The sequence below is a fragment of the Vidua chalybeata genome, unplaced genomic scaffold (genome assembly GCF_026979565.1).
Source record: "Vidua chalybeata isolate OUT-0048 unplaced genomic scaffold, bVidCha1 merged haplotype scaffold_239_ctg1, whole genome shotgun sequence".
Lineage (NCBI taxonomy): Eukaryota > Metazoa > Chordata > Aves > Passeriformes > Viduidae > Vidua > Vidua chalybeata.
This window is the reverse complement of record NW_026530377.1, coordinates 21,520-30,987: the sequence shown is the minus strand read 5'-3', so window position 1 is coordinate 30,987 and position 9,468 is coordinate 21,520.

Below are 9,468 nucleotides of genomic sequence, written 5' to 3'. Positions count from 1 at the left end.
TTCCTCTTTGGTCTGCATCTACACTGACTCCTATGCTCTCTACCAAATGATCCTAATAATCCAGCTCATGACCCTGGCCAACCTGTTCTGGTGGACCTCTCTTACTATAGGACTAGTAGCACTTGTGCTAAAACCCCCTCTGAATAAATATGCATGGGAAGCCTCTGGTGCTCTAGGGAAAGAGCATTGGACAAATACATGCTGGATAATTCCATCATTCTAACTTTTCTGCCTCTCGGCGGCAGAATTCTGTTGTGTTTACTTTTTCAGAAGAACTCCGAGGGACATGAAGACCACCTAATCCATGATCAAACTGGTAATACTTTTCTGCATCCTACCACAACCCCATGGCCAGAAACCAGCTGAGTGACCGTGGTCTGAACTAATTGTGGTAGCATGCAGAAAAAGTGAAAGGATCTCTTTAAGCACAAAAAGGTCTGCACGCACCCAAGCGTACAGGATTGTTGGCACAATTTTACACTAACACAGACTGCAGAAGTGGTTTGTTTATGGGGAAAAAACACCAAAGGGCTTTCTTTTAAGTTTATAATAAATGCTGTAGCTCAATCTACTACGGTTTATACCACCACCACTACCACCACTCGAGCCCAGCCACCAGTTATGCTTACCCCGAAAATTTTTGAAGTTGGACCATATATAATCAGGAAAACTGGCCAACAACAGATATTATTTGATCCGGCATGGTCTCTTAAACAAGTCAAATTGCTGATGCAAAACAATGTCTCAGAAATACAACCAGCTTGTTCACCCTTTTTGCAAACCTCTTTTCAGGCTTGGACAACCTGGCTGCGACAGTGGAACCCTCCTAAAAACGGGTGCCAAGAGACATAACTGGTGTTGTGGGAACAGAATTGGGAATCAGTTCAGAGGTATTAATGAATAAATTGGCTTCTACGACTAGAGATTTGACCAAAATACAGCAACCACTGCAGTCGTCCTTATCGGCCTTGGGAACACATCAGTGCTTGCTATCAAACATTCTACCAAATTGGGAAAAGATAAATGTGAAGGATAAAAAATTGATCATTGATGCACTTAATGCCACACAAAGCAATGTTTCCTTAGCTCTTAGCTGTATCCAGGCTCAATTATGGATGCAGTCAGTTGCTGCCTCAATTATAAGAGAAGGTGAAGAAGGCACTTTTCCTACTGAGATTAGGAAAATAGTCTGGGACAGTGCCACTGACTTTGAAAGAGATTTCCAATCCTGGTGGAATTTAGTGAATTTTACCTATGACCCTAACACAAACACAGCCACAGCATTTTGTGCTGACCATAAGTAATGCCTCAGTGCATTTGATATTCCCTAGCATCGCATTAGGATTAAATCATGATGGACCCACTTTCTATCCTTCTGAACATAGAGAATGGGCCCGTCAAATTGATGACAAATGGCAAACTGTCAATTTAGAGTCCTGTACTATCCGAGAACAACTAGGGTTTATCTGTGAAGGTAACGCAATTATAGCTCAAGATATCTGTTTAGACACAGAACAAAATAGCTGTCATTTTGATATTCATCCTAACGAGACTTCTGAAACAGTCCTTGTATCTACAGGCAATGGGCGTGCCTGCTTCAGAACCGCTTGTGATACTGTGTTTATAGAAAGTACAGTAGTAGATACTAAAAATCATTCAAATTATTGTGCTTGCAACTTTACTAAAATTGCAGGATGTGATTTTTCTTTTGTAGCTCCAGTTACCTTACATGAACTTTTAGAATCCAATCTCATGTTGATTCACAAGCTACTGCCTACTCCCATTGGGATGAACCTTACTTTGGTAAAGCAACCATTACTTCATCAAGATCTAATAGAGATCCTAGGAAAAATCAAGGAGAATGGACAGAAAACTCTGGTAACTGTTCATCATGATGTGCAAGAAATACATCGTGTTGTAGAAAGGGTGGAAAGTGATGCCGAGCACAAGTGGTGGGATACCCTTTTCGGGTGGTCACCCACCGCCACCGGTATCCTGAACAAATTGTGCCATCCCGTTGTTGTTCTTCTGATTTTAGTTATGATTGGTTTTGTTTTATCAGTAATCTTGCTTATTGTAAATTGGAGAATGATGAAACGATGAACAAAATTAACATCTATAATTAATGCACACCACTTGGCCGACATCCTTTACACTATAGATGTTCCCAGGACTGTAGACACAAGAAGATTATAGGGTTGGTAGATATGTTTTACATCATTTTCTTTTATGATTTGCTTTAATCACTGTTTTAATTATTTTTGTTTCTTGATTATAAAATTATACTGAGTAATATCGATGATACTAGGTTTATTACTTTACTGCTTAATATTGATTATACTGGTTTATTATTTGATCAATTTATTGTTTAATTGATTAATATTGATTATTATTTAAACAAACTATTGCTGATTTAATTCTTGTCTTAGTTTTCCTGTTTTCTCTTTCCTTTCCTTTTTCTCTTCCCTTTTCCCTGGAATGTGCTGCCAACACTTGATGAGTCCTGAAGACTCCACGACGACACCATGGAACCCTGCTGATGAAGATCTTTCGAGGGCAATCGTCAGTCACGGGGTGGTGTAAGAGCCCGTCTGAAGCCCCTCATTTTCCATTCTGCCTTCCGATTGCCACGAGAAAGAATCCCTTCCTCCACTGCAGTTCCGGCTTAGAACAGGACACAGTGCAGGTGCAACCACTGAACCGTCATGCTAGCTGTTCCGAACAAGGCCTGGCAAGAACTTGGCAAGGACTTGGCAAAGACCTGACGTGGACCCAGCACGGGACAGCCTGATGCGCGGCCTGCTTCTAATCTCCGTTCTTAAGCCAAATGAACTTTTGGGGTGACTCCCGGGGTCCTTCATTGAAGACCCCTCATCTGCCTCGTTACCACTGTGACAAACAAAGAATGAGAACCCTCCTCCCAAGGACTGAGACTGAGACCCCTGCTATAGGGAGGAGGGGAAATTGGTGGTCTGACCACTAATGACATGACCTGTTTCCCTTCAGTGATTCAAATGGACTTATTCTTCATTGGATTCGTCTTGCTTTGGTGGTTTCTGTGGACTCAGCTGTTCCCGCGTGGCGATTACAATGGACTTTCGTTGTTACACTTGCTCCCCCCTCTTTCCTCTGTGGACTATAACTGGAGCCCCGAGTCGACCAGAACTTCGGAGACTCCCCCGACACGACAGACGGATCCCCATCGTCCGGACCACTGAGGATCTCGCCTGTGTTGGTAGCTATTCCCATACCCCTCTTCTCTCTCTCTCTCTCCTTTTATCTCCTTTCCGATCCCCACTATCGCATTTACTGGTTTGGCCCCTAATAAAGGTGCATTTGTTGTGATTAACTGATAGTCCCTTGTTGTTTGCCTTTTTGCACTTTTGGGATCGGTGAAAAGAACCATCACGACACCGCGCAAAAAGCGGATCGTGACAGGTGGGATGCATGAAAAATAAAATCAAAACTCAGGAAGTTTGTCCTGGAACACCTTCCATTGGCATGCCAAGAGTGAATTCAAGTGGCAGGAGAGCAGCAGCCACCGTCCTGCAGCTGTCTGCGAGCTTCGCACACAAGCCGGCTTCTTCGCGGCTTCGTTCTTCGCCTCTTGCAAGCTACCGCGATCTCCGGCTGCCGGAGGACAAGAAGCGGCTACTTCGCGCACAGATCACTGGAGCGGCAGCGGTGCGCTCCGAAGCGCCGCTTCTGCCGAAAGACGCCGGCAAGCGGCACTTGCTTTCGGCCAGCTCCGGAGCTGCGTATACTGCCTCTCTAGTCGCCTACATCTTAGCCAAAAGCTTTTCCGCTCCAGTTCTCAAGGAGAAAGTGTACCAGCACTGCTCACTTAGCCCGACCTTGCCAGGAAATAAGATTTGCTGCACATTCCAAGGACACTGCACTTTCCTGGGCAAGCTGCAACCTGCTGGCAGATGGCCGTGCCCTCTGCCCACTCCTGCCCAGTTCTTGGTACTAGCGGGCACGTTGCAGCCTGGCGAAGGCAAGAAGCCTGGAGAGCTGTCACAGAGCAGAAGGGCAGCTGAGATGCTGAAAAGCAGCAAAGCTGAACAGCCTGCCTCAGCTTCAGCAGTGTGTAATTGACTGAAGGCGAAAAAGCAAGCAGCAGAGCAGCGGGCTTCTGTGCGCACTGAAGGCAATTGCAAGAATCCAGCAGCTGCTCCTTGCCAAGCACAGGCAGCTGCCTAGGTTCTTGCTTCCCGACCAACTCACAGTTGCCCTTCTTTTCAGCAGCTGCCACCGTGTTCTCTGCATCTCGGAGCCTCTGGGGAGCAGCAAGAATTTCCAAGATTGGATGCATGACGACTATGTCAAAACCCAGGAAAGTTGTCCTGGAACACCTTCCATTGGCATGCCAAGAGTGAATTCAAGAGGCAGGAGAGCAGCAGCCACCGTCCTGCAGCTGTCTGCCAGCTTCGCACACAAGCCGGCTTCTTCGTGGCTTCGTTCTTCGCCTCTTGCAAGCTACCGCGATCTCCGGCTGCTGGAGGACAAGAAGCGGCTACTTCGCGCACAGATCACTGGAGCGGCAGCGGTGCGCTCCGAAGCGCCGCTTCTGCCGCAAGACGCCGGCAAGCGGCACTTGCTTTCGGCCAGCTCCGGAGCTGCGTATTCTGCCTCTCTAGTCGCCTACATCTTAGCCAAAAGCTTTTCCGCTCCAGTTCTCAAAGAGAAAGTGTACCAGCACTGCTCACTTAGCCCGACCTTGCCAGGAAATAAGATTTGCTGCACATTCCAAGGACACTGCACTTTCCTGGGCAAGCTGCAACCTGCTGGCAGATGGCCGTGCTCTCTGCCCACTCCTGCCCAGCTCTTGGTACTAGCGGGCACGTTGCAGCCTGGCGAAGGGAAGAAACCTCTGAAACGATACGCGGAATAAATAAATAGACTCCATAACCTGGGGTCGTTATGAAATGGGTATGTATGTCAGCGCCCGGCACAAGTGAGATAGCTCTCCAAAACTTGTGCCCCGAGCCTCAGTCTGACCCACACTTTTATTCTTAAAGACGTTCCATATGCAATACACTGCACAACTTTTTCATGCGTATTCAACCCCTGGCCCCGCCTGTCCTCGCTTCTCATGCTAAGTAAGTCCACGCCCTTCTGGGCATGCGTGGTTTGCTGTGGTGGTCGTACGGGGGGTCTCTTGGTGGTCCTGAGGCTGAAGATTGTGGTCTTCCTCATGATTGAACTTTTGAACTTTTCCTCTCTGCGCGTGCGCTTTTGGTCCTTTGGTGCTTATCTGAGTACGTCTGTCAGTCTTGATAGGCTTGGAGACAGAGGAGCTTCTTTATCTGGGTTCTTTGCTTCTTCTGGTATTGTTCTTTATGCAAGAAGCTTCCGAAATTTGCATTTTCCTATGCCCTTTGTACTAGGCAGAGGTTTCTTAAGTAAAAGGTTGAAAATTCAACACATAACTCTACAAGCTAAATTAGAAATGCTTAATTCATTTTGTTAACCTAACTCTAAAAATCTCTGCTTCAGTCCCCCCTTTTCTTAAAATATAGTAAATTCTTTTACTACAGGGGTCTTGATTTAAATTCTGATCTACTATCATGACCGTCCTCTTTCAGTAAGATTCTATGAGTTCTAGAGAGTGATGTCAGACTGGCCATGTGTTTTAACATCCTCGAATTCTACATGAGTGTTAAAGTAGACATCATTAAACTTACAGTAACTAAAATTAATAGAATTATAATTGGGTGACATCAAGTCTTCTAAACAGTGTATTTCACTAGTTATGACTTGTGTTTATTAGCTAGTGATTGGTGCTGGATACACCAAGTTAAGAGACTTAACATACAGGAGGTTAGTGACATGTCTTGGGTAGACATTCTCTTTCGCACCCCATATGGTTTTTCATAAAGCAATTCAAAGTGGTTTAGCTTTTCTTTAGTCTTGGGTTTGGTTCGGATCTGCAGTAGTGCTAATGGGAGGGATTGAGTCCATGACAAATTAGCTTCTTGTCCCAATTGTACAATTTGTTGTTTGATCAAATGATTCATTTTTTTTTACCTGACCACTTGATTGTGGGTTATATGGGGTGTGAAGTTCTCAGTCTATGTTCAAGTATTGGCTAACTTGTTGCACGAATTTTACAATAAAATGTGGTCCTCTATTTGAGGAGATTGTGGCCAGGACTCTAAAGCGTGGTATGTTTTCTTGTACCAATACCTTAGTTACTTCTTGAGCTTTAGAAGTCCTGGTGGGGAATGCTTCTGGCCATCCTGAAAAGGTATCTGTTAGCACCAGTAAAAACTTATACCCCCCTTTTCTTGGCAATTCTGTACAATCAATCTGCCATTGCTGCTCCGGCCCATGACCCTTCCTAATCTGGCTAAGCTTTGGTTTGGGAGTATTTTTGGGGTTGGTCTGGAGGCAAAGGTCACATTGTCGAGTTGTAAATGTCTAGTTATGATAGAGCATCAATACCCCAATGGTTTTCTGGTGTTCTTCCTTTATTAGGGACCATAATAAATAGGAGGGTAGAACTAATTTTCCTTCTATGGTGGCCCATCCCTCTTGGTTATAGTCTCCTTTTTGCTCATAGATTAATTTTTTTCTAGTTTGTTGTATCTTGGCTTACCTTTAGGGGAAATTTGCCCGTCTGGAATCAGGGCTGCCTCAGTTATGACCTCAATTCTTGCTGCTTCTTTTGCTTCCCTATCTGCCAGCTCGTTTCCTTCTTCCAATTCTGAGTTTATCTTCTGATGTGCCTTAATGTGCATGATCGCTACTTTCTCTGGCAACTGGACTGCTTCTAGAAGTCGCAGTACTTCTGATGCATCTTTAATATTTTTCCCTTGAGAGTTCAGCAGTCCTCTCTCTTTCTAAATGGCTCTGTGAGCATGCACTACTCCAAATGCATACTTCGAGTCCGTGTATATGTTTATTTCTTTCCCTCTTGCCAATTCTAGGGCCCGAGTTAGAGCAATTATCTCGGCCTTCTGTGCAGAGGTATTTGTTGGCAGGGGCCCAGATGATATTACTTCCTTGCACGTTGTAACTGCCTACCCGGCGTGCCGTTTTCCACTGATGATATAACTGCTTCCATCAGTAAACGAGACTTCTGCATTCTCCAGAGGGGTGTCCTTCGAGTCAGGGCAGCTGGAGTAGGTGGCTTCAATGGTCTCCAGGCAGTCATGTTCCACTGGTTCCCCTTGGTTTCTACTGAGGAAGGAGGCTGGATTGACAATGTTAGTCACTACTATCTCTACATCATCTTGCTCCACTATGATAGCTTGGTATCTCAGGAGCCGTTGTGGGGAAAGCCAATGCCCACCTTTTACCTCTAGCACTGCAGACACTGTGTGAGACACTAGCACAGTTCTTTTCTGGCCTAGGGTGAATTTGTGTGCCTCTTGGATGTTCAGTACGACTGCTGCAACAGCTCTGAGGCACCCAGGCCACCCTTTAGCTGCTGTATCCAATTGCTTCGAGAAGTAAGCCACTGCTCTCCGATATGGGCCGAGGTCCTGTGCTAGTATTCCTAAGGCGATTCCTTGCTTCTCATGGGAGAATAAAAGGAAAGGCTTACTCACGTCCGGCAATCTCAGGGCTGGAGCTGACATGAGGGCTTTTTTCAGCTGGTTGAAAGCTTGCGTAGCTTCCTTTGTCTCTTGGATGTTCCTGCTTTCAGTTGCAATCAGTTCATATAAGGGCTTAACAAACAGTCCATAGTTATAGATCCATAACCTGCACCACCCTGTCATCCTCAGGAAAGTTCGTAGTTCCTTTACAGTCTGAGGTTTTGGGGTCTGGCATATTGCCTCCTTCGGCTTCGGCCCAAGGTACGTTGTCTAGCACTGACTTCGTAGCCCAGATAAGTTACTTTCTGTTTTACTACTTGGGCTTTTTTCTTTGATACTCGGTACCCTTGGAGCCCCAAAAAGTTCAAGAGGCTTATCGTCCAGGCCATGCATGCTTCCCTTGTCCGTGTGGCTATCAGGATGTCATCTACGTACTGTAGCAACTTCCCTTCCTCTGGAGGGGCTTCTCAGGTCTCTAATTCTTTTGCAAGTTGTTCTCCAAACAAAGTGGGTGAGTTTTTGAATCCTTGTGGGAGTCTGGTCCATGTCAGTTGAGTTCTTCGCCCGCTCTTAGGATTTTCCCATTCAAATGCAAAAATTTTCTGGCTTCGTGGATAGGAAGGCAAAAGAAGGCATCTTTTAAATCTAAAACGGTAAACCAAGTTAGCTCGGCTGTTAAGCAAGTTAATAACGTGTAGGGATTGGCCACCACAGGATACAGATCCTCAGTTACCTTGTTTATGGCCCGCAGATCCTGTACTAACCGGTATGACCCATCAGGTTTACGAACTGGTAGGATAGGGGTATTAACACTTACATAACATAAGTTGTAACAAGGTATTATAGACAATATCATGGTCATCAATGGAAGCAATATTTGATTGAACTTTTTCAGTTCTGAGGGTTCGTAACTTGTGTTTGTCAGTCACAGCAGGGAAGCACAGTGAGGCTGCTTAACAGGGCAGGATGCATACATATACTTTCCTTCGTCTACATTCACTTCACTTTATTTTTACTTACTCTTACACATAACAAAACAACCACAACAACAAGGTACCTTTTATTTTTCAACACACCTATTACACTTTTAGGTGTCCCTGGCTAGTCCCAGTGTTCTTGGATACCCCTCAATCTAGCTGTGTGGTTCCCAACTCTAGATCCTGTCAGACTTATCTTCAAACTGGCAAAATTTTTACTCAATCTTGGGTGCTCTCAACAACCCAGCAAACTTAATTCTGGCTGCTCTTGGAATGTTAATCCCTCAACCCAGCAGGTTTGACTTAACCCTGGATGCTCTTGGAACATTAATCCCTCAATCCAGCAGGTTTGATCTTGGATGTTCTTGGGCATTCTTATCCCTCAATCCAGCAGAATTTTTAGGGGCCCCTCCTACACATTTTACCTTTTATTTTTCCCCAATAGATTATGCCAAGAAAACCCTCTTTTTACCTTTTAATTAATTTTTTTTTCTAATTAATTACCTTTTCCTCCCCCCCCCCCCCCCACACACTAAGGGGTCCCACTCTTTCTCTGAGACCCAGTCCCAGGGGGGGTTCTCTCACTCTTTTTATCACTCGCTTAGTCTCTTTACTGGCCGCTTTTCTCGCGAAAAAGACGGAAACGCAGCATGGGAGACTGCCGCTCTCGCTTAGCAGGTCTGGGGTAACCAGCCCGCCTCTCATTCACACACATTCATCCCCCCTTTATTCGCCCTGTAATGCAAAGGATCTCCCAGTTGCCGAGCCGTGGGGGCTTTTAGGCACTCGGCACGAAGCTCGGATAGCTGGTACATCTGAGGGTCCACCAGAAGAACGGGAGGGACACTCGGGTTGCTGAAATCCTGCTCGTTTATTGAAGGGTCGCAGAAGGGGCAAACAGGGAGACAACGAAGCAGAAGGGAGGCAGATTCCGAGAGCCCCGAAGG